Source organism: Schistocerca cancellata, chromosome 6 (genome assembly GCF_023864275.1).
Source record: "Schistocerca cancellata isolate TAMUIC-IGC-003103 chromosome 6, iqSchCanc2.1, whole genome shotgun sequence".
Lineage (NCBI taxonomy): Eukaryota > Metazoa > Arthropoda > Insecta > Orthoptera > Acrididae > Schistocerca > Schistocerca cancellata.
In genome coordinates this window covers 310,538,119-310,562,827 of record NC_064631.1, presented here as the reverse complement: position 1 = coordinate 310,562,827, position 24,709 = coordinate 310,538,119, and the positions used below count along the sequence as shown (strand labels likewise).

Sequence of the window (24,709 nt, the reverse complement as noted above, 5' to 3'; positions counted from 1 at the left end):
CCTTAGAAACTTTGCAGAAGCTCTCCTGCGAAACTTGCAGAACTAGCACTCCTGAAAGAAGGGGTATGCGGGGACATGGCTTTCAGGAGTGCTAGTTCTGCAAATCAAAAAATGGCTCTGAGCACTATGGGACTTAACATCTGTGGTCATCAGTCCCCTAGAACTTAGAACTACTTAAACCTAACTAACCTAAGAACATCACACACATCCATGCCCGAGGCAGGATTCGAACCTGCGACAGTAGCAGTCTCGCGGTTCCAGACCGAGCGCTAGAACCGCTAGACCACCGCGGCCTGCGCTAGTTCTGCAAGTTTCGCAGGAGAGCTTCTGTAAAGTTTGGAAGGTAGGAGACGAGGTATTGGCAGAAGTATAGCTTGAAGACGGGGCGTGAGTCGTGCTTGGGTAGCTCAGTCGGTAGAGCACTTGCCCACGACAGGCAAAGATCCCGAGTTCGAGTCTAGGTCCGGCACACAGTTTTAATCTGCCAGGAAGATTCATATCAGCGCACACTCCGCTGCAGAGTGAAAATCTCATTCTGGATATACAACGTGCACGTCGATATGTTTATAGTGTTACACGACCACTCTTAGCTTCAGCAGCCACATTTCCTGTCCTTTGGATCTTGTCATACTGTCACTAGTTAGTGGGTGGGTATGACACAAATGGTTCAAATGGCTCTGAGCACTATGGGACTCAACTTCTGAGGTCATCAGTCCCATAGAATTTAGAACTACTTGAACCTAACTAACCTAAGGACATCTCTCACATCCATGCCTGAGGCAGGATTCGAACCTGCGTCCGTAGCGGTCGCGCGGTTCCAGACTGTAGCGCCTAGAACCGCTAGGCCACCCTGGCCGGCGGGTATGACACATCCTCACCGTAATTTTTTAGTGAAGCCATTCAGAATCTCGGCACAGCTGGTACATTTGGTTGCGGGTAGCCTCACTTGCACTTCTGAGCCAGCCTGATCACGTCCGAGTAGCATTCAACTCACACACAAGGTAGGTTCGTTGATTCGGGGGAGAGGACCAAACACCGATGTCATAGATCCCTTAAGATAAGGGAAGGATAGGAAGGAAGTCGGCCGTGCCCTTTCAAACGAACCATGCCAGCATTTGCCTGAAGTGATTTAGGCATATCACGGAAAAACTAAATCAGGTTTGCTGGACACGAATTTAAAACGTCGTTGTCCTGAATGCAGTCCTGAATGCGTCATCTCGCTCGGTTACTCACAAGGAGCCCATTGAGTACGGGCCGGCCGGAGTGGCCGAGCGGTTCTAGGCGTAACAGTCTGGAACCGCGCGACCTCTACGGTCGCAGGTTCGAATCCTGCCTCGGGCATGGATATGTGTGATGTCTTTAGGTTAGTTAGGTCTAAGTAGTTTTAAGTTCTAGGGCACTGATGACCTCAGCAGTTAAGTCCCATAGTGCTCAGAGCCATTTGAACAATTTTGACCCATGAGTACGATGTCCTTATAGACCAATGACGCCTAAGGCAGTCGACGCCCCACATATCGTCTACCACGCAATCACAACACTCACTGCTGATGGTAACAGGGGCTGGACTGCAGGTATCCAGTGGTGAGCACAGCAGCATTATACCTACACCAATTGTTGCCGGTTTTAACTTTTCCTCAGAAATGAACCCAAGGAATTTCCAGGACTGAGAAAGAAGTGACAGATGAAATATTTACGTTTTTACAAGATGAGGCAATGGAACGCGTGGTGTCGTACACGCTCAACTGTGCGGACAACGCACATGAGGAGTACAATGATGACGATACGTGCTGAAAAAGAGAAAGCGACACTGAAAAAAGTGTCGAGCCACGTAGTTCACTATCTTTGTCACACAGAAAGCCACAAATCCTGCCTTCAGTGAAACTTAATAGAGGACAATCGTTGTCCATGGAGCGGGTACTGAACATAATTACATACATGGAAGATCATCCACAGCATAATAAAAAAACAATTACGAACAGTTTTCGAATAAGTCTTCAGCAGTATGAGCGTACATTGCTTAAGAAAAACTTCGGGTATTCAAGGCAGGACAAGGTGCATTTTTTACAAAAACTGGTGTCTGCGCATTTCAAGAGTGCTCAAGACAATTTAGAAGATGTGCATGGCACTGACCTTCTACGTAAAGTGCGCGGTGTGCATTACAGTGATTTCAAGGGAAACAGTGAATGGTTGCATAACTTCAACGAATGATACAGAGTTACAAGACGTAAGATAACAAAATATTCAACGAACTGTCACCTTGACGATGCACAGCAAACAGCGGATTTGGCCGAAAAATTTGTCGATGAGATAGGCAAACTTATCCAATCGTTCAGTAAGGAATTTGTTTTCAGCTCTGGCCAATCGGGATTTGAAGATGAAATGCGCATGAAAGAAACGCTAGAAATCAGAGGTGTCGATTAGAAATGTACTAAGGTCAACTAACATCAGTGCCTTAAGCCAATCGTATACAAATATACCGACTGTTACTTTGGCTATTTATTATGCTTAGAGGAGCTGTAGGTCCTCTGCTCCCTACAATTCATTCTCGTGTGTGCGTTCTTGCAAGGGCAGTAGGGAGTATTTATGTCACATCAAGCAAGAGTGTGAAAATGTGCTCAAGAGAAATACAACTATGGTATGAGCACCGCTTTTTGACAATAGCTGGTCAAATTAACTTGCTTTTCCTTGATTCCTGGTCTGCGCATAAAAATCATACTCCATTCGAGAAAACTATACCACCAGAAAATTGTGCGATATTACAGTTCATACCACTTGGAACCACTGGAAAAATTCAACATCTGGATGTCTGATTTGTCCGTGATTATAAAACATATTAGCACCCTGTCTGCAGCTACGCCTTAAAGAATAGCCACTTTCACAATAAGCTCTACGAGAGACTGTTTCACGTTCGGCTGCATGCCGTCACATTTCATCAGTCCTCATCACCCCGTTGCACCAATATGATTGCATATGCATTCTTTAAGAGTGGCGACCTAGCTGAACGTCCTGCAAGTTTTGTAACTCCAAATGAATTCACATTCGATCTTGATGGTGCGAACCTTTGTGATCAATGTGGTGTGCTATTTTTTATTCATGGTGGAAGTTAACAGTTTGTTTTTAATATTTCTTAAATGCCGACGAGGTCCATTTTATCAAGTGTAACACATACACCCCATAGAAGGCGGATCTCTGCATCTCCTGGACACTTATTTTCTTTCGCCCTCGTGATGCACAAGTTGAGTCAATTGCCGCTAATATTTATCCTGTCATTAACACAATACCTTCAAATAAGCATTACTAAAGATTGAACTTGGGATTTCGCAGTCAAGGGGTACTTTGTAAGTTATTTTTTGAATATATTGCAGTCCCCCTCTTTCCCTACAGTTTTTAGTCTCTGCAGCTCTATCTGGTACCACAGAAGCTATTGAGAATAGACTGAGACACAGCTGAAGCCTATCCCCGATGTTATTCAATCTGTATATTGAGCAAGCAGTAAAGGAGAAAAAGATAATTTCGGATAGGAATTAAAATGCAGGGAGAAAAAATAAAAACCTTAAGGTTTGCCAACGTCTTTGTAATTCTGTCACAGACAGCAAAGGATTTGGAAGAGCACCTGAACGAAATGGACAGTGTCTTGAAATGAGGATATGAGATGAACACCAAGAAAAGCAAAACGACTATATGGAATTTAGTAGAATGATATCAGGTGCAGCTGAGGGAATTAGATTAGGAAATGAGACGGTTAAAGTAGTAGATGAGTTTTGATATTTGGGGAGCAAAGTAGCTGATCTACATCTACATCATCTACATCTATACTCCGCGAGCCACCTTACGGTGTGTGGCGGAGGGTACTTATTGTACCACTATCTGATCCCCCCTTCCCTGTTCCATTCACGAATTGTGCGTGGGAAGAACGACTGCTTGTAAGTCTCCGTATTTGCTCTAATTTCTCGGATCTTTTCGTTGTGATCATTACGCGAGATATATGTGGGCGGTAGTAATATGTTGCCCATCTCTTCCCGGAATGTGCTCTCTCGTAATTTCGATAATAAACCTCTCCGTATTGCGTAACGCCTTTCTTGAAGTGTCCGCCACTGGAGCTTGTTCAGCATATCCGTAACGCTCTCGCGCTGACTAAATGTCCCCATGACGAATCGCGCTGCTTTTCGCTGGATGATGTCTATCTCTTCTATTAATCCAACCTGGTAAGGGTCCCATACTGATGAACAATACTCAAGAATCGGACGAACAAGCGTTTTGTAAGCTACTTCTTTCGTCGATGAGTCACATTTTCTTAGAATTCTTCCTATGAATCTCAACCTGGCGCCTGCTTTTCCCACTATTTGTTTTATGTGATCATTCCACTTCAGATCGCTCCGGATAGTAACTCCTAAGTATTTTACGGTCGTTACCGCTTCCAATGATTTACCACCTATGGCATAATCGTACTGGAATGGATTTCTGCCCCTATGTATGCGCATTATATTACATTTATCTACGTTTAGGGAAAGCTGCCAGCTGTCGCACCATGCATTAATCCTCTGCAGGTCTTCCTGGAGTACGTACGAGTCTTCTGATGTTGCTACTTTCTTGTAGACAACCGTGTCATCTGCAAATAGCCTCACGGAGCTACCGATGTTGTCAACTAAGTCATTTATGTATATTGTAAACAATAAAGGTCCTATCACGCTTCCTTGCGGTACTCCCGAAATTACCTCTACATCTGCAGATTTTGAACCGTTAAGAATGACATGTTGTGTTCTTTCTTCTAGGAAATCCTGAATCCAATCACAAACCTGGTCCGATATTCCGTAAGCTCGTATTTTTTTCACTAATCGTAAGTGCGGAACCGTATCAAATGCCTTCCTGAAGTCCAGGAATACGGCATCAATCTGCTCGCCAGTGTCTACGGCACTGTGAATTTCTTGGGCAAATAGGGCGAGCTGAGTTTCACATGATCTCTGTTTGCGGAATCCATGTTGGTTATGATGAAGGAGATTTGTATTATCTAAGAACGTCATAATACGAGAACACAAAACATGTTCCATTATTCTACAACAGATTGACGTAAGCGAAATAGGCCTATAATTATTCGCATCTGATTTATGACCCTTCTTGAAAATGGGAACGACCTGCGCTTTCTTCCAGTCGCTAGGTACTTTACGTTCTTCCAGCGATCTACGATAAATTGCTGATAGAAAGGGGGCAAGTTCTTTAGCATAATCACTGTAGAATCTTAAGGGTGTCTCGTCTGGTCCGGATGCTTTTCCGCTACTAAGTGATAGCAGTTGTTTTTCAATTCCGATATCGTTTATATCAATATTTTCCATTTTGGCGTCCGTGCGACGGCTGAAGTCAGGGACCGTGTTACGATTTTCCGCAGTGAAACAGTTTCGGAACACTGAATTCAGTATTTCTGCCTTTCTTCGGTCGTCCTCTGTTTCGGTGCCATCGTGGTCAACGAGTGACTGAATAGGGGATTTAGATCCGCTTACCGATTTTACATATGACCAAAACTTTTTAGGGTTCTTGTTTAGATTGTTTGCCAATGTTTTATGTTCGAATTCGTTGAATGCTTCTCTCATTGCTCTCTTTACGCTCTTTTTCACTTCGTTCAGCTTTTCCTTATCAGCTATGATTCGACTACTCTTAAACCTATGATGAAGCTTTCTTTGTTTCCGTAGTACCTTTCGTACATGATTGTTATACCACGGTGGATCTTTCCCCTCGCTTTGGACCTTAGTCGGTACGAACTTATCTAAGGCGTACTGGACGATGTTTCTGAATTTTTTCCATTTTTGTTCCACATCCTCTTCCTCAGAAATGAACGTTTGATGGTGGTCACTCAGATATTCTGCGATTTGTGCCCTATCACTCTTGTTAAGCAAATATATTTTCCTTCCTTTCTTGGCATTTCTTATTACACTTGTAGTCATTGATGCAACCACTGACTTATGATCACTGATACCCTCTTCTACATTCACGGAGTCGAAAAGTTCCGGTCTATTTGTTGCTATGAGGTCTAAAACGTTAGCTTCATGAGTTGGTTCTCTAACTATCTGCTCGAAGTAATTCTCGGACAAGGCAGTCAGGATAATGTCACAAGAGTCTCTGTCCCTGGCTCCAGTTCTGATTGTGTGACTATCCCATTCTATACCTGGTAGATTGAAGTCTCCCCCTATTACAATAGTATGATCACGAAACTTCTTCACGACGTTCTGCAGGTTCTCTCTGAGGCGCTCAACTACTACGGTTGCTGATGCAGGTGGTCTATAGAAGCATCCGACTATCATATCTGACCCACCTTTGATACTTAGCTTAACCCAGATTATTTCACATTCACATTCGCTAATAACTTCACTGGATATTATTGAATTCTTTACTGCTATAAATACTCCTCCACCATTGGCGTTTATCCTATCCTTGCGGTATATATTCCATTCTGTGTCTAGGATTTCGTTACTGTTCACTCGATGCTCGAAGTAGAGAGAATATAAAATGTAGACTGCCTGTCGCAAGAAAAGCGTTTCTAAAGAAGAGAAATTTGTTAACAGGAGCATAGATTTAGGGGTCAGGAATTATTTTCTAAAAGTATTTGTGTAGAGTGTAGCAATGTATGAAGTAAAATATGGACGCTGAATAGTTTAGATAAAAAGAGAATAGAAGCTTTTGAAATGTGGTACTGCAGAAGAATGGTGAAGGTTAAATGGGTAGATTACGTAACTAATGAGGAGGTACTGAATAGAACTGTGGAGAAGAGGAACTTGAATCACAACCTGACTAGAAGAATGGATCGGTTGATAAGACACATTATGCGGCATCAAGGGATCACCAGTTTAGTACTGGAGGGAGGCGTGGGGGTAAGAATCGTAGAGAGACCAAGAGATGAATACACTACGTAGATTCAGAAGGATGTAGGTTGCAGTAGCTACTCGGAGATGAAAAGCTTGCATAGGGTAGATTAGCAAATAGAGGTGCATGAATCCAGTCTTTGGACTGTAAGTCACCGCAACAACAACAAGAAAATTAAGATTAGTGATAATCTTAACAGGTCGTGCGGTAGCGTTCTCGCTTCCCACGCCCGGGTTCCCGGGTTCGATTCCCGGCGGGGTCAGGGATTTTCTCTGCCTCGTGATGACTGGGCGTTGTGTGCTGTCCTTAGGTTAGTTAGGTTTAAGTAGTAGTATGTTCTAGGGGACTGATGACCATAGCTGTTAAGTCCCATAGTGCTCAGAGCCATTTGAACCATTTGATAATCTTAACATAAAAAGTTGGACAGCGCGTAGCAGACGAAGTACAAAAACTCTACTTCCTTGGCAGCAATGTAAAGTGTGACGGACAAGTAAGGAGGATATTAGACTAGCACAGCCAAGAGGGCATTCTTTGAGTACATCAATCTACAACTATCGTAGATAGGCCTTAATTTGGTCCGGAGGACGAAATCGTGCGGTAGGGAAACATGAACTGCGAAATCAGTGAAAAAGAAATAGAATGAAGTGTTTGAGATTTGGTGCTGCAAAAGTATTTTGAAAACTAAAGCAGATAAGACATGAAACGAAGAGATATACTCTGGTTATCGAGGAAGGATATTTGCGGAAAATACTGACTGATTGAAGGTAAATGACGATAGGACATCTGTTACGACATCAGGAAACAGCTGCCACGGTGCTAGCGGAAGCTGTAGACGGCAAAAACTCGAGGGGAAGAGGGAGGTTGCTATATATATGCTGTCTGTTTCAACTAAATATCTCGAAAACGACGCATCGCAGGAAAAAGTGTGCTACATGAAAATATTACTAATCGGGAAATTGGCTGTCCTGTAACCGGCCACCTCCTAAACAGCCCTGCTGCGTCGGCATGGTCGACTTCGTATTTTAAAATGAGAGCCCCCCTCCATTATAGCATATTCGGACTCTATGCCAAAAAATATGTACTGTTTATTCGAACAGTTGTTTTCCATTCTTGCTAGGTTGTGCTGTAATCGAAAAATTTCAAGTGTGCGTGGTTTGTCAGTTAAGAATCGATGCATTTCATTCTACGTTCAGTTTATGAGGTAAATGTAAACCTTTGTGTTCTGACGGCTGATGCTGATGTTCAAACGTTTCCTGAGAAGTGCAAATGTTTTGTACAGTAAAAATTACATTGCCAGACATTGACATTTCTGACAAATAAACTACTTTTATGATGATGTAATTTTCTGTTCCCTACGGGATTTATATTAGCGAGTCTCCAAATCATCCGAATACTTGATTTACTTGGTCGCCCTCACATCGTTCCATCAAGTTGACTGATTTCTGTAAGTATTTCTGTGCAAAATGCCGTAACTCTAACCATAGTAATAAGGTAAAATGTTCATGAAGTGCTAGAGACAGACGCACCAGGTATGAATATTCACCAAGATCTAGCACCCCAGTGATGAAACGCAAGGGGACCTTAGCCATCTCAGTTTCGAGTGGCAAGGTGACTCACCCAAATGAACCACCACAATAGTGAGAGGCAAAGGGATTCACTTAAAGGAAACATCCCGATGGGATCATAAACTATTCCGTCTATGTTGTTGGCCCAGGATCACGATAAACGTAGTTCCTAAGCAGACAGTGAAAACATCTAACCATATTCTAATGTAAAATCAAATTATCAGCATTAAAGTAAATTAAGAGCGCAAATAACAACCGTCAGAACACTAAGGGCTACCATGTACACAGTAAATGGCATGTAGAATCAAATGTATCGGTTTCTTAATTCCAAATTCAGACACACTTGATATTTTTCGATTACAGCGGTATCTACCGCGAACAGAAAGCAATGTTTTTTGCTTAGAATCTGTATATGTTGTAAAAATGCGGCGTTCTCATTAGACAATACAATTTTCACATCGCCCACGCAAGAGATGACGGTGGGTTGTGACCAGATGTAGCACAGACAGATGTTCTCTTTGCTAATATTAACTTTTCAGCTAGAACAGTTTCTCCATACGAGGCGTCGCTTGCGAAGTATTTGGTTGTATAAAGCTGAAACAGGATGATGCTGCAAGTGCCCCATTGAGAGTTTGGCGGAGGAGAGGAAGAGCTGGCGAGCTCCATCAAACCAGTCAGAAGACTGCAATACTGCAGTGCCTGTTTTGTCCAGAAGTGCGATGCAATGTCCCTTCAGACAGGCGATCACTCGCGATAAGCAGAAAATCTGGGTTCGAATCCAGGACGGGCACAATTTTTCATTGTCTTCATTCCATTACATAGCTGATGCTTTTCCATATAAGGAACTTCGAAAACATTACATGTAGTCAGAACATGTTACGAACTCTCCCAAGAACGCCACGTGCAATGACGAGCACATGGATGGCTATACAAAGCCGGAAATAAAGCATGAGTTGAGAAGTAGTTAATGAATATTAAATCAAGGGATAGTTTCGAGACCTTTTGATGAGGAACAAACAGCTGCTGTATCCATAATTTTCGTGACAGTTTTTTTTTTTTTCGATGTACCTTAAAGCTGCATCGTGACCTAAATCAGCCAAATTATTACAGAAGGGAACCAAAGCTTATAATAATAATTGCCTACATACAGAGCAACCGAAATCTGTAAACATTTTGAGAGGAATTAATAATTGGTCCAGTAAGGTGAAAGCTGTTAAATAGCTTCAACTTTAAGTGAACCATCTTGTTGGCATTGAGAAACGCACGGATACAGAAAAACCCATCTCTTCAATGGCCGCGGCCGCTTCAAATTGGCAAACTTCTGGGGCAAAAAGAAAACGGGCAGTTCTGTGGCCCAGCAGGGGACAGCTATCCGCTTGACCAGCCACCAAATTGGCACCAGAACGACTTTTTCAGCCGAAGGCACACTAGCATGAGGTGGCGGGCAGCTAACAATACCCCTGACCGTCTTTACTCCAGCACATTCTGCTGCATCTTCTTGGAAGGACCATCAGCTGCCGTCTCACACGCGATCGTGTGTTGTCTGTAGGTACGCTCTGCCATGTTTCGATAAAGTTTAACAGCTCGTTACTTCAGCCAAGTCTAGTAATGACACTCGGATTCAATCGCTGTGTCGATCGTTTTGCGATCTCGAGCATTCTGTAATACAACGGCATAGCAGCGGAAGTGTCACCGAAGTCTGCCACCACCTTTTCGTTGCCTAAACCTTGTTCCCAAGATTCAGTATTCTCTCTCCTAAGAGTTCACAAAAACATGTGTAATTATAGCTCACTGACCTTCCTATACGTAGCTATGTGAGTGTTTTTGAGTCAATGGAAGCTGTCCTTGGTTGACAGGACACACCCCTGAACGAGCTGCATTTATAACATTATCTTCACCTTCATAAAGCAACTGATCTATAAATGAGAGACAGCTGAAAATTCATACCCACAGTTAGGGTAATTAGTCAAAACATTTTTCCCGAGGGCATGCAGCTTTACTGTATTATGAAATGATGATGGCGTCTTCTTGGGTAAAATATTCCGGAGGTAGAATAGTCCCCCATTCGGATCTCTGGGCGGGGACTACTCAAGAGGACGTTGTGATCAAGAGAAAGAAAACTTGCGTTCTACGGATCGGAGCGTGGAATGTCAGATCCCTTAATCGGGCAGGTAGGTTAGAAAATTTAAAAAGGGAAATGGATAGGTTAAAGTTAGATATAGTGGGAATTAGTGAAGTTCGGTGGCAGGAGGAGCAAGACATTTGGTCAGGTGAATACAGGGTTATAAATACAAAATCAAATAGGGTTAATGCAGGAGTAGGTTTAATAATGAATAAAAAAGTAGGAGTACGGGTAAGCTACTACAAACACCATAGTGAACGCGTTATTGTGGCCAAGATAAACACGAAGCACACGCCTACCACAGTAGTACAAGTTTATATGCCAACTAGTTCTGCAGATGACGAAGAAATTGATGAAATGTATGATGAGATAAAGAAATTATTCAGGTAGTGAAGGGAGACGGAAATTTAATAGTCATGGGTGATTGGAATTCGACAGTAGGAAAAGGAATTGAAGGAAACGTACTAGGTGAATATGGATTGGGGCTAAGAAATGAAAGAGGAAGCACCCTGGTAGAATTTTGCACAGAGCATAACTTAATCATACCTAACACTTGATTCAAGAATCATGAAAGAAAGTTGTATACATGGAAGAACCCTGGAGATACTAAAAGGATTCAGATAGATTATATAGGGTAAGACAGAAATTTAGGAACCAGATTTTAAATTATAAGACGTTTCCATGGGCAGATGTGGACTCTGACCACAATCTATTGGTTATGAACTGTAGATTAAAACTGAAGAAACTGCTAAAAGGTGGGAATTTAAGGAGATGGCACCTGGACAAACTGAAAGAATCAGAGGTTGTACAGAGTTTCAGGGATATCATAGGCGAACAATTGACAGGAATGGGGGAAAGAAATACAGTAGAAGAAGAAAGGGTAGCTTTGAGGAATGAAATAGTGAAGGCAGCAGAGGATCAAGTAGGTAAAAATACGAGGGCTGGTAGAAATCCTTCGCCAAAGGAGAATATACAAAAATGCAGTAAGTGAAACAGGCAAACGTCTCAAAAATGAGATCGACAGGAAGTGTAAAATGGCGAAGCAGGGATGGTTAGAGGACAGATGTAAGGATGTAGAAGCTTATCTCACGAGGGGTAAGATAGATACTGCCTACAGAAAAATTAAAGAGACCTTTAGAGAAAAGAGAACCACTTCCATGAATTTCAAGGGCTCAGATGAAAACCAAGTTCTAAGCAAAGAAGGGAAAGCGGAAAGGTGAAAGGAGTATATAGACGGTCTACACAGGGGCGATGTTTTTCAGGACACTATTATGGAAATGGAAGAGGAGGTAGATGAAGATGAAATGAAACATATGATACTGCGTGAAGAGTTTGACAGAGCACTGGAAGACCTAATTCGAAACAAGGCCCCGGGAGTAGACATCATTCCATTAGAACTACTGACAGCTTTGGGAGAGCCAGGCCTAACAAAACTCTACCATCTGGTGAGCAAGATGTATGAGAAAGGTGAAATTGCCTCAGACTTAAAGAAGAATATAGTAATTCCAATCCCAAAGAAAGCAGGTGTTGACAGATGTGAAAATTACCGAACTATCAGTTTAATAAGTCACAGCTGCAAAATACTAACGCGAATCCTTTACAGACGAATTGAAAAACTGGTAGAAGCTGACCTAGGGGAAGATCAGTTTGGATTCCGTAGAAATGTTGGAACACGTGAGGCAATACTGACCCTACGACTTATCTTAGAAAATAGATTAAGGAAAAGCAAACCCACGTTTCTAGCATTTGTAGACTTAGAGAAAGCTTATGACAATGTTAACTGGAATATTCTCTTTCAAATTCTAAAGGTGTCAGGGGTAAAATACAGGGAGCGAAAGGATATTTACAATTTGTACAGAAAGCAGATGGCAGTTATAAGAATCGAGGGACATGAAAGGGAAGCAGTTGTTGGGAAGGGAGTGAGACAGGGTTGTAGCCTCTCCCCGATGCTATTCAATCTGTATATTGAGCAAGCAGTAAAGGAAACAAAAGAAAAATTCGGAGTAGGTATTAAAATCCATGGAGAAGAAATAAAAAATTTGAGGTTGGTGATGACAGTGTAATTCTGTCAGAGACAGCAAAGGACTTGGAAGAGCAGTTGAACGGAATGGACAGTGTCTTGAAAGGAGGGTATAAGATGAACATCAACAAAATTAAAACGAGGGTAATGGAATGTAGTCCAATTAAATCGGTTGATGCTGAGGGAATTAGATTAGGAAATGAGACACTTAAAGTAGTAAAGGAGTTTTGCTATTTGGGTAGCAAAATAACTGATGATGGTCGAAGTAGAGTAGATATAAAATGTGGACTGGCAATGGCAAGGAAAGCGTTTCTGAAAAATAGAAATTTTTTAATACGGAGTATAGATTTAATTGTCAGGAAGTCGTTTCTGAAAGTATTTGTATGGAGTGTAGCCGTGTATGGAAGTGAAACATGGACGACAAATATTTTGGGCAAGAAGAGAATTGAAGCTTTCGAAATGTGTGCTACAGAAGAATGCTGAAGATTAGATGGGTAGATCACGTAACTAATGAAGAGGTACTGAACATGATTGGGGAGAAGAGAAGTTTGTGGCACACTTGACTAGAAGAAGGGATCGGTTGGTAGGACACGTTCTGAGGCATCAAGGGGTCACCAATTTCGTACTGGAGGGCAGCGTGGAGGGTAAAAATCGTAGAGGGAGACCAAGAGATGAATACACTAAGCAGATTCAGAAGGATGTTGGCTACAGTAGGTACTGGGAGATGAAGAAGCTTGCACAGGATAGAGTAGCGTCGAGAGCTGAATCAAACCAGTCTCAGGACTGAAGACCATAACAACAACAACAAAAAAAAAGTCAAAACATTTGCCAAATTGTTGAGATATTTATTATATTTTGGTATAGTCAACATATTTATAATAGTATAGAAAGCGGAACACTATTTCACTGCAGTACCATTTTCTTTGGAACCACTGACTGCACATCTTGGGAAAAGAGTCAGTGTACAAGAAACATTTTTATAAGTGTTTTATGCCTCCAGTTTCCCTGATACTGACCTGTAAAAAAACAAGTAATTCATTGTACTACAACAAAAATACTTAAAAAGGTAACTCAAACATAACCGACATCATCGAAATGTTATAAATTTTTCAGGAATAGTAGGCAAGCGAAGTAAAAGAGGACATTTCAAATATCTGTACTCATTTTTGTGAGTTTAACTTCAGTCATTTAGGAGAAAAGTGTAGCTGAATATTGAAAATTCAAGTTTCCAGTAACTCGCAAAACAATATTTACAGATTTATTAACTTACCACAGTGCTCGTTTAGAACATTCCAGCTGCATACTCCAGTTGTTCTACACTCTTTCTTTTCATTCTTTTCTTTATCCTTTACTCCTTGGTAGCAGCTTCTGTAGCTGTCACTGCTTCGGTTATACCCCGCTTATCAATAGCAGTTAGAGATGAAGCCATATTCCTTCCCTGTCTGGATGTTCAGTTTCTTTATAATCTTTAAATTGCAAGATCATTGAATGTTATTATGGCACCCATTACACCAATCCTCAGCACTGTCAGCACAGCAAATACAGTTTTGGGTATTCTCTCTCATATACAGCTGTTGAAACTTTGATTTGCATTCTGAGAGAGACCATGCACACAATTCCTAAGTAGATTCTTATTTGCCTGATCCCTATATATTGGCCTAATTGCCTCCGTTACAGCAGTTGGTAAGGAATGCTTGTGGGTATATTGTATGCCTGTAGCACAGCTCAACCAGTACTTGCACCACGAATCTTCCCCCTCCCCCCAACCCCCCCTCTCCCCAACCCCCCCTCCACCCTACGGGTCCCTGGGTTAGAATAGGCCCGGGGTATTCCTGCCTGTCGTAAGAGGCGACTGAAAGGAGTCTCACACTTTTCGGCCCAATGAGTTCAGGACCCATTTTATGGCTCGACTGCCAGTTTTTTTCAAAATTCTACAGATGTGTGGGCCATATGGGGAAGGCACCTTATGAGGTGCACGCGTTATCCTTAGTGCCCTTAGATTCCGTCTCTTGTCGTGGTTTTGCATCTCCACATGCAATTCAACTATTTGGGCGAAGACACTTCCCAGAGTATGTCTTCTTATTCCTTTGTCTCCTGTCCTCTTTAGCCCCCATGACAGTATTGGAGTTCTCTGCACCCACCATCCTGCACGGTAACCAGTCCGTTGTGGTGGGGCAGTCATGAACCCATTTGGTCGTAGCCCCCTGACACCACAGGGATCGCACTGCTGATGCCTGAGCTGTTAACTTCCCACGCATGGTAAGTAGTGGATGCCTGTCTTCCTGGGGGATCAGGATTCCAGGCAATGGGCATCATGCCAGTTGGCCTTTGCTGTGGCTGGGTGGCGCCCGTGGAGGGAGCCCCTGATCGGAATGGGTGGCATAAGAGCCGATGATCCGCAACGAAGCGGACTAAGTCATCTCTTGCTGGTAACCGTACGGCGCTAGCAGTCTGTAAGAAGGGCAAGATCGAATACAATGTTTACAGGTATGACCCTGAATCGTCTCCCTCCCTCGCTACACCATCGGAGGAACGTAAGGCGACAGAATGGAGAGAGCCATATTCGCCTCGATTTTTAGTCCGGCTGCGCAGTCTAGCCGCACGGTCTGGGGCGTCTTGTCACGGTCCTGGCGGCTCCCCCCGTCGGAGGTTTGAGTCCTCCCTCCGGCATGGGTGTGTCTTGTCCTTAGCGTAAGTTTATTAAGTAGTGCCTAAGCTTAGGAACTGATAACCTCAGCAGTTGTGTCCCATAAGTCCTCACTACAAGTTTCTAAATGTTTTAGTCTGTAGCAGAACTGATGAGCATTCCTTTCTACCTACGAAGCCTCAGTTTTTCGTTGAAAACATTGAGGATAAGTTTGGAGAAGTGACAGCACTGTGCAAGATGCGAAACGGCGCAGTCTTTATTCAGACAGCATCCCCAGCCCAGTTCCGAGCGCTACTCGTCTGTGACAAGCTGGGTGATATTCTTGTTTCCGTCAGTCCCTATAAAAACCTCAATATGGTCCAGGGGGTCATTTTCCATCGCAAACTCCACTTTCAGTCTGACGACGAGCTCCGCGCAAATTTAGAACGGCGGGGTGTTCATTTCATCCGGCGCGTTTACAGGAGACCCAAAGACAACAGGGTTGTTACCGCTGCCTTCATCTTGGCCTTTGAGGGTGATTCACTGCCTGAAAATGTCAAGGTGAGGTTAGACCGCTGTGACGCTAAACCATATGTCCCTCCCCTATGTGGTGCTTTAAGTGCTAGAAGCTGGGGCACATGTCTTACCGCTACATTTACAGTGCCACATGGCGAGACTACGGACGTCCACTGCACCCAGATACTCCATGTGCGCTTACTCTCACTTGCCGTACGGCTGTAATTAAACTGCAGCTACTCACAGAGGTCCAGTGTGTAGTGTAATTATCGTATCACATCGAAACTTAGTAGATATGCCAGTGACTTAATACGGAATCGATTTACGTTTGAAAAGAATCTGGCGTTGTAAATGGAAGAAACACATACGTTTCCATACGTAATGGATTAGGAGCAGGATGTGGGCAGGAAACGTCAAATAAGTAAGAAAGGCATAATTTTTCTTTTATTATTAACCGCTGGTTACACAAATTGTTCAATATGAGCACCAGAGAAGTCGGAGAGATGCTGTACAACACCAAAACTGTACCTGGTGACAAAAACTGGAACTATTTTTTTCAGCGTCAATCAGTTTCACATTAACGCATTAGCATATCAACCAAATTTCCCTCCCATATGACAACTCCAACATTGTACCTCCCTGAGCCGCTGCACTTTAATTGTAACCATCCGCTACGTTAGTAGGATACCGTCTGTTAGGAAGTCAGTGTGTCAGACCACTCCATCACGTAACAGTACCAAGTTCCAGGTCTCTTCAGTGAACAATGGCGGAAATGTGATTATCTTCAGCAGGGAGAGCGAGGCTGTTAACGTTTATGAGGAAGCAGTCCCCGTGCCGCGAGCTGTAATTACGGAGCCAGCGGCCGACGGCGGCGTCGCTGGGGCTGGCGGCGCCATCAATCTGGCCCCGTCTGGCGGCCCGCTAATGAGGGCGGCCGACCAGCCCACACGCGGCGACTGAATCCACTATGTCGCCATTAATAACGTCGCGAACTGTCCGGAAAAGAAGATTGTGCTAGAGAATTGTGAGTGTCATCACCTTTCTGGAGATACCAGGGGATTAAAAAACAAAGTAGATGAGCTTCTTCTTTGTATAGAAGATTTAGATACTGAGGGTGGAATAGATGTACTATGCCTGTCTGAACATCATATTGTCACAGGTATGGAAATGGTAAATGTAGGTCGATATAAGATTTCAGCAGATGTAAGTAAAGACACTGTGGAGAGAGAAGTCGCCATATATGTTAAAATCAGTCATAGTGTGAAAAATTTGGAAACTAAAGAATGTTGCGTAGAGCAACACATAGAAGCATGTGCATGTGAGCTTAAACTAAATAAAGGCACTTTTATAATTGTAGCCATGCATAGGTTCACATTGGGAAATTTTCAACTATTTTTGAAAAACTTGGATTCTTCGTTGTGCTACCTGTCAGACAAAGGAAAGCAAATTATCGTTTGTGGGGATTTCAACGCATATTTTCAGAAAGAGTCAGATAGAAAGCTTGACCTAGAAGTATTACTTGGGTCTTTAAATCTGACATCAGTTAGTGATTTTCCTACTTGGGTGGTACAGGAAAGCAGCACACTGATAGATAAAGTTTTTTATAGACCAAGATAAATTCAATCAAATAAAAACTTGTCCTGTTAAGAATGGTCTGTCTGATCACTATGCAAAGTTAGTTACAGTGTGTGATAAAGTTCCATACAGTAATACAAAACAGTCCTCCAAAGTAGTGCGTTCCATTAACGATTTAACACTTCAAAATTTTAGGGAAAGCTTGCAACAGTTATATTGGGATTCGGTGTACAATGAACATGATGCTAATTTAAAATGTAACATATTTCATGATACCTTTGTGAGTATATTTCAAAACAGTTTCCCTTAGAAAACAGTGGAATACAGTTATGAGAAAATACGTAAAAAGCCATGGCTTACGAAAGGGATGAAAATATCTTGTAAACAGAAAAGGAAAACACATCTTATAGCTAGTAGGAGTAATGATCCCGAAAAATTGAAACATTGTAAAAACTACTGCACTGTATTAAGAAAAGTTATTAAGTAGTACAGCAGTACGTGCATTATGTCTGAGATTAGCACATCTGATAATAAAGTTACAACATTTTGGAATATTGTGAAAAGGGGAAGAGGGCAACCGAAATCACAGGAAGACTGTATTTCTATCAAACACAATGAAAAGTTTGTTAAGAAAAAGTTACAACTAGAAAACAATTTCAGTTATCATTTTTAAGTATTGTAGAGAAAATAGGTTCCAGCTGCTCTTTAGAAATTACAATGCAGTATATGGAAGAGGCAGTACCTACGCATTTGGGAATATAATGATTTCACTCAAAAGTAAAAGCTCACATGGAATTGATGGCATTTCCAACAGAGTACTAATAGGTTGTTCCCAACAAATAAGTAGGATTCTCAGCGATATATGTAGTAGCTCACTGAAACAAGGAATTTTTCCAGACAGACTGAAACATGCTATTGTTAAACCATTGCATAAAAAAGGGGACAGATCTGATGTTAACAACTACACCCAATCTCACTTCTGACAGCTTTGTCCTAAATTCTTGAAAAATTAATATATTCAAGAGTAGCATCACATATTTGTAAAAACGAAGTACTACTAACAAAATGTCAATTTGGTTTTCAGAAAGGCTTTTCAACAGAAAATGCTATATATGCTTTCACCGATCAAATATTAAATGCAATGAATAACCCATTTGGATATTTTGTGATCTCTCAAAGGCTTTTGATTGTGTTCAAAAAATGGTTCAAATGGCTCTGAGCACTATGGGACTTAACATGTGAGGTCATCAGTCCCCTAGAACTTAGAACTACTTAAACATAACTAACCTAAGGACATCTCACACATCCATGCCAGATGCAGGATTCGAACCGGCGACCATAGCAGCAGTGCAGTTCCAGACTGAAGCGCCTAGAAACCCTCAGCCGTATCAGCCGGCCATTTTGATTGTGTGTATCATGAAATTCTTATATATAAGCTTATATAATGTCGTATGAGTGGGACAGTTCACAAATGGTTTAATTGGTTGGTTGGTTGTTTTGGGGAAGGAGACCAGACAGTGAGATCATCGGTCACATCGGATTAGGGAAGGACAGGGAAGGAAGTCGGCCGTGCCCTTTGAAAGGAACCATCCCGGCATTTGCCCGGAGCGATATAGGGAAATCACAGAAAACCTAAATCAGGATGGCCAGATGCGGGATTGAACCATCGTCCTCCCGAATGCGAGTCCAGTGTCTAACCACTGCGCCACCTCACTCGGTAAATGGTTTAATTCGTACTTAACTGGAAGAAAGCTGAAGGTTGAAATTCTCAGTACTGATAGTCCACAAAAGCCAGCAGAGTCCTCTAACTGGGGAGGTATCAAGAATGGTGTCCTACAGGGTTCAGTCTTTGGTCCCTAATTGTTCTTAATATACATTAACGACTTGCCACTCTATATTCATGAAGATACACCCAAGAAGCAAGAATAAAATTGAGAAAATGGCAAATAATGTCTTTCAGAAAATTATTAAGTGGTTCTGTACAAATGCGCTCCCACTACATTTTGAGAAAACACAGTTTATACAATTATGTACAGTAAATGGCATAACACCATTGATAAATATCGACTATGAACGGAAAACTGTTGCTAACGTAGAATATTCAAATTTTCTGGGTGTATACATCATGAGAAATTGACTTGGAAGGAACACATCGATGATTTGCTGAAACGGTTAGGCTCAGCTACATATGCTACAGGGTTATTGCTAATTTTGGTGATAAACATATCAGTAAATTAGCCTACTATGCCTATTTTCATTCACTGCTTTCATATGGAATCATATTTTCGGGCAATTCGTCATTAAGAGAGAAAGTATTCATTGTACAAAAGCGTGTAATGAGAATAATAGCTGGAGCCCACCCAAGATCACCTTGCAGACATTTATTTAAGGAACTCGGGATATTCACAGTACCTTCATCACCATCATTATCATCAGTGTTCTGCCAAAAGGCAGGTTTTCACATGGTAGTTCTCCAGGCTGTCTGGTCTTCTGCCATCATCTTCAGGTCCACCTTAAATATATTCACTTATGAAATTTGTCATTAATAACCCATCCCAATTCAAAAATTTCAGCGAAGTGCATAGCTACAACACTAGGATAAAGGACGATATTCACTATTCTGGATTAAATCACACTTTGGCACAGAATGGGTTGATTTATGCTGCCACCAAAACCTTTGGTCATTTGCTAAATAGAATTAAAAGTCTGACAGATAGCTAACCAACATTTAAAAGCAAATTAAAAGAATTTCTGAAAGACAACTCCTTCTGCTCAATAGATGAATTCTTTGATACGAAGTAGTAACTGTTAAAAAATTAATTAATTAATTACTTTCTGTAAAGGAAACTTATGTTAAAGTGACACATTCCACATAATTACGAAATGTCGTATTCGTGATTTATGGAATAAGGATTAATGTACACTACTGGCTATTAAAATTGCTACACCAAGAAGAAATGCAAATGATAAACTGATATTCATTGGACAATTATATTATACCAGAACTGACATGTGATTACATTTTCACGCTATTTCGGTGCATAGATCCTTAGAAATCAGTACCCAGAAAAACCACCTCTGGCCGTAATAACGGTCTTGATACGCCTGAGCATTGAGTCAAACAGAGCTTGGATTGCGTGTAGAGGTACACCTGCCCATGCAGCTTCAACACGATACCACAGTTCATCAAGAGTAGTGACTGGCGCATTGTGACGAGCCAGTTGCTCGGCCACCATTGACCAGACGTTTTCAATTGGTGAGAGATCTGGAGAATGTGCTGGCCAGCGCAGCAGTCGAACATTTTCTGTATCGAGAAAAGCCCATACAGGACCTGCAACATGCGGTCGTGCATTATCCTGCTGAAATGTAGGGTTTTGCAGGGATCGAATGAAGAGTACCGCCACGGGTTGTAACACACATGAAATGTAACGTCCACTGTTCAAAGTGCCGTCAATGCGAACAAGAGGGGACCAAGACGTGTAACCAATGACACCCCACACCATCACGCCAGGTGATACACCAGTACGGCGATGACGAATACACGCTTCCAATGAGCGTTCACCCCGATGTCACCGAACACGGATGCGACCATTATGATGCCGTAAACTGAACCTAGATTCATCGGAAAAAATGACGTTTTGCCATTCGTGCACCTAGGTTCATCGTTGAGTACACCATCGCAGGCGCTCCTGTCTGTGATGCAGCGTCAAGGGTAACCGCAGCCATGGTCTCCGAGCTGATAGTCCATGCTGCTGCAAACGTCATCGAACTGTTCTTGCAGATGGTTGTTGTCTTGCAAACGTCCCCATCTGTTGACTCAGGGATCGAGACGTGGTTGCACGATTCGTTACAGCCATGCAGATAAGATGCCTGTCATCTCGACTGCTAGTGATACGAGGCCGTTGGGATCCATCACGGCGTTCCGTATTAGCCCCCTGAACCCAGCGCTTCCATATTCTGCTAACAGTCATTTGATCTCGAACAACGCGAGCAGCGATGTCGCGATACGATAAACCGCAATAGGGATAGACTACAGTTCGACCTTTATCAAAGTCGGAAACGTGATGGTCCGCATTTCTGCTCCTCACACGAAGCTTCACAACAACGTTTCACCAGGCGACGCCGGTCAACTGCTGTTTGTGTATGAGAAATCGTTTGAAAACTTCCCTCATTTCAGCACGTTGTAGGTGTCGCCACCGGTGCCAACCTTGTGTGTATGCTGTGAAAAGCTAATCATTTGCGTATCACAGCATCTTCTTCCTGTCGGTTAAATCTCGCGGCTGTAGCAGGTCATCTTCGTGGTGTAGCTATTTTAATGTCCAGTAGTGTATGTATGTATGTATGTCTGTATGGAGACAACCGCCTCTACGCTGTTACCAGAATTACGACGGTTTAAGAAGAATTTTTACCAAAGAAAACAAAATTTTGCAGTTGCACGTTGTTCACTTAAATTTGCCATCACAAAAAACGAAACAATAAAAAGACAACGTTGGCCAACAAAATCACTGAAAATGAACAGAACAAGCCAGGTAGACAACAAAAACGTTCAAATGTGTGTGAAATGTTATGGTACTTAACTGCTGAAGTCATCAGTTCCTAAGCTTACACACTACTTAAACTAAATTATCCTAAGGACAAACACACACACACCCATGCCCGAGGGAGGACTCGTACCTCCGCCGGGACCAGCCGCACAGTCCATGACTGCAGCGCCCTAGACCGCTAGGCTAATCCCAAGCGGCGGTAGACAACACAGGCGGTACTGAACTGCCAGTGAGTTTTGCTATACACGCCTAGTGGCAGAATTTGTACTACAAAAGCTCCGCCCACAGCAATATTATTCCATGCAACTCAATTTTTATACTTTATGGCCACATAATAAAGAATATTAATGTCATTCGGGATGAAAGGGTTTGGGACCCGAAGAACATATTCAGCCGCATTATTGGGAAAGTTTGCCCCATTCGCGTGACCTCAGGCGCTGCAGCACATATCCGTCACGAAATATGAGAACTGTGTATTGATGCGTTTCCTTAACTGTAGATGAGTGTAACGGTGTGTACGAGTAGTGTAGTGCCGTGTTCGAAGTGGAGATAATGAAAGAAGGGAGACGGTGGAACTGCTGAGGTCATCAGTCCCCTAGAACATAGAACTACTTAAACCTAACTAACCTAAGGACGTCACACACATCCATGCCCGAGGCAGGATTCGAACCTGCGACCGTAGTGGTCGCGCGGTTCCAGACCGTAGTGCCTAGAAACACTCGGCGACTGCGGCCAGCAGTAGCACTAAAATAGTTCAAAACAAAGTATTAAATGATTTGATTTCCCTCTTGTTTGAAGAAACAGAGGTTGTTGGGGGTTTCAGAGAGAACAATCGGCAATGTCTATCTAAATCAAGCGAAAGGAAGACAATAGAAGACGAAATGGTGTCTTTAAGTGATGAAATAGCGAAGGCTGTGGAGGGTCGAATAGGTAAAGGACAAGGAGAAATCCTTGGATAACATAGGAAACATTGAATTTCATTGATGACAGAAGAAAATGCAAAAATTCAAATTCAGCAGATGAAGTAGGCGAAAGGGAATACCAATGTCTGAAAAATAAGATCGACGGGAACAGCAAAGTGGTTATGTGGTAATGGCTAGAGGATCAATGTAAGGATGTAGAAGCAGACCTCACTATGGGAAAGATAGATACTGCATACAGGAAAATTAAAGAGGCCTTTTGAAAAAAATGTGTATGACCATCAAGAGCTCAGATGGGAAACCAGTCCTAAGCAGAGAATGGAAGGCTGAATGCTGGAAAGATTATATAGAGGGTCAATCCAAGGGAGATGAACACGAAGGATATATTACAGAAATAGAAGAGGATTTACATGGTGAGGAGATGGAAGACATGATACTGAGAGGAGAATCTGACACTACACTAAAAAGGCGTAAGTCGAAACTAAGTCCCGGGACATAGTGCCCTCAAACTTCAAGAATAATGTAATAATTCCAGTTTCAAACAAATATAGTGCTGAAAAGTATGAATATTACCGAAAAAATGGTAAAAGTGGTAGAAAACGACCGCGAGGAAGATTAGTTTGAACACCGGAGAAAAGTGGGTACATGCGAGGAACTACTGACCTTATGAGTTATCTTAGAGGACAGGTTTAGATAAGGCAAACCTACGGTTATATCATATGTAGACGTAGGGAAAACTTTTGTCAATATTGAGTAGAATACCCTTTTTGAAATTCTGAAGGCAGTGGGTGATACATAAGGAGCTAAAGGCTGTCTGCAACTTTAACAGAAACGAGACGACACGTATAACAGACGAGGAGCACGAAAAAGAAACAATGATTGTAAAAGGAGTAAGACATGGTTGTAGCCTATCCTGGACGTACTCAACATACACATTGAGCAAGCAGTACAGGAAATAAAAGAAAAATTGGGAGTATTGGATGAGCTTTTCTGCTTCGACAGTAACATAATTGATGATGGCCGAGATAAACAGGAAATATAATTTCGACTGGAAAAGGCAAAAATGCATTTCTGAAGGGGAGATGTTTTTTTTTTTTAAATCGTATATAGATTTAAGTGTTAGGAAGCCTTTTCTGAAAGTACTTGTATGAAGTGTAGCAATGTATGAAATTGAAACATGGAAGATAAACAGTTTAGACAAGAAGACAATGGAAGCTTTTGAAATGTTGTGCTACAGAAGAATACTGACGATTAGATGGGTAGGTCACGTAATTAATGAGTAAGTACTGTAGAGAATCGGGAAGGAAAGGAATTTGTGGTACAGCCAGACTACAAGAAGGAATCCGGTAACAGGACACATTTTAAGACAACAAGTGTTGGCCAATTTAGTTTTGGAGGGAAGTGCGGGGGGTAAAAATCGTAGAGGGAGATGAAGATATCAATAGATTTAGAAGGATGCAGCTTTCAGTAGGGAGATGAAGAGGCTTGTTCTAGGTAGTTGCATGAAACCAGTCTTGGGACTGAAGACCATAACAGCAACAAAAACAAATAATCATATCTTTCGGTCTTTAGTGTAAACAACGTATTATGTAATTGAATAATTTTTATAACATTTTACGTAATTCATTGGGCCATAACCTAATAAATGCTATACATTGGGTTTTCGTATTGTCATATGATCACTAAATCCCTTTTCCTAGGTTACAGTTTTAATATTTTAAACGTGTTAAGCGATTTTAGTGTCGTTATTTTCACTCACCCCGCGCATACAAGTACTGCCTTCCCTCTTTCGTTAACCTAAGAGACATCGGCGCTACGTCAGCTCACTATTTACATTTGTGGACTACTGTCTGATGACGATCAGCATGATTTTGTGTGGTTCTACTGTTACGGAGGTGAATTTGGTCCTCCGTTGGTGCCTTATGGCTACAACGTTAACGCACCAGCATAACATTCTGTAATCAGTAAG

General features: G+C 42.1%; 1 protein-coding gene across 1 annotated transcript in view; it reads left to right on the top strand.

Annotated features, from left to right (window-relative positions):
• Positions 1 to 24,709, top strand: part of LOC126088306 (uncharacterized) — a 323,218-nt gene that overhangs the window by 38,191 nt on the left and 260,318 nt on the right. The gene's annotated exons all lie outside the window — the stretch shown is intronic.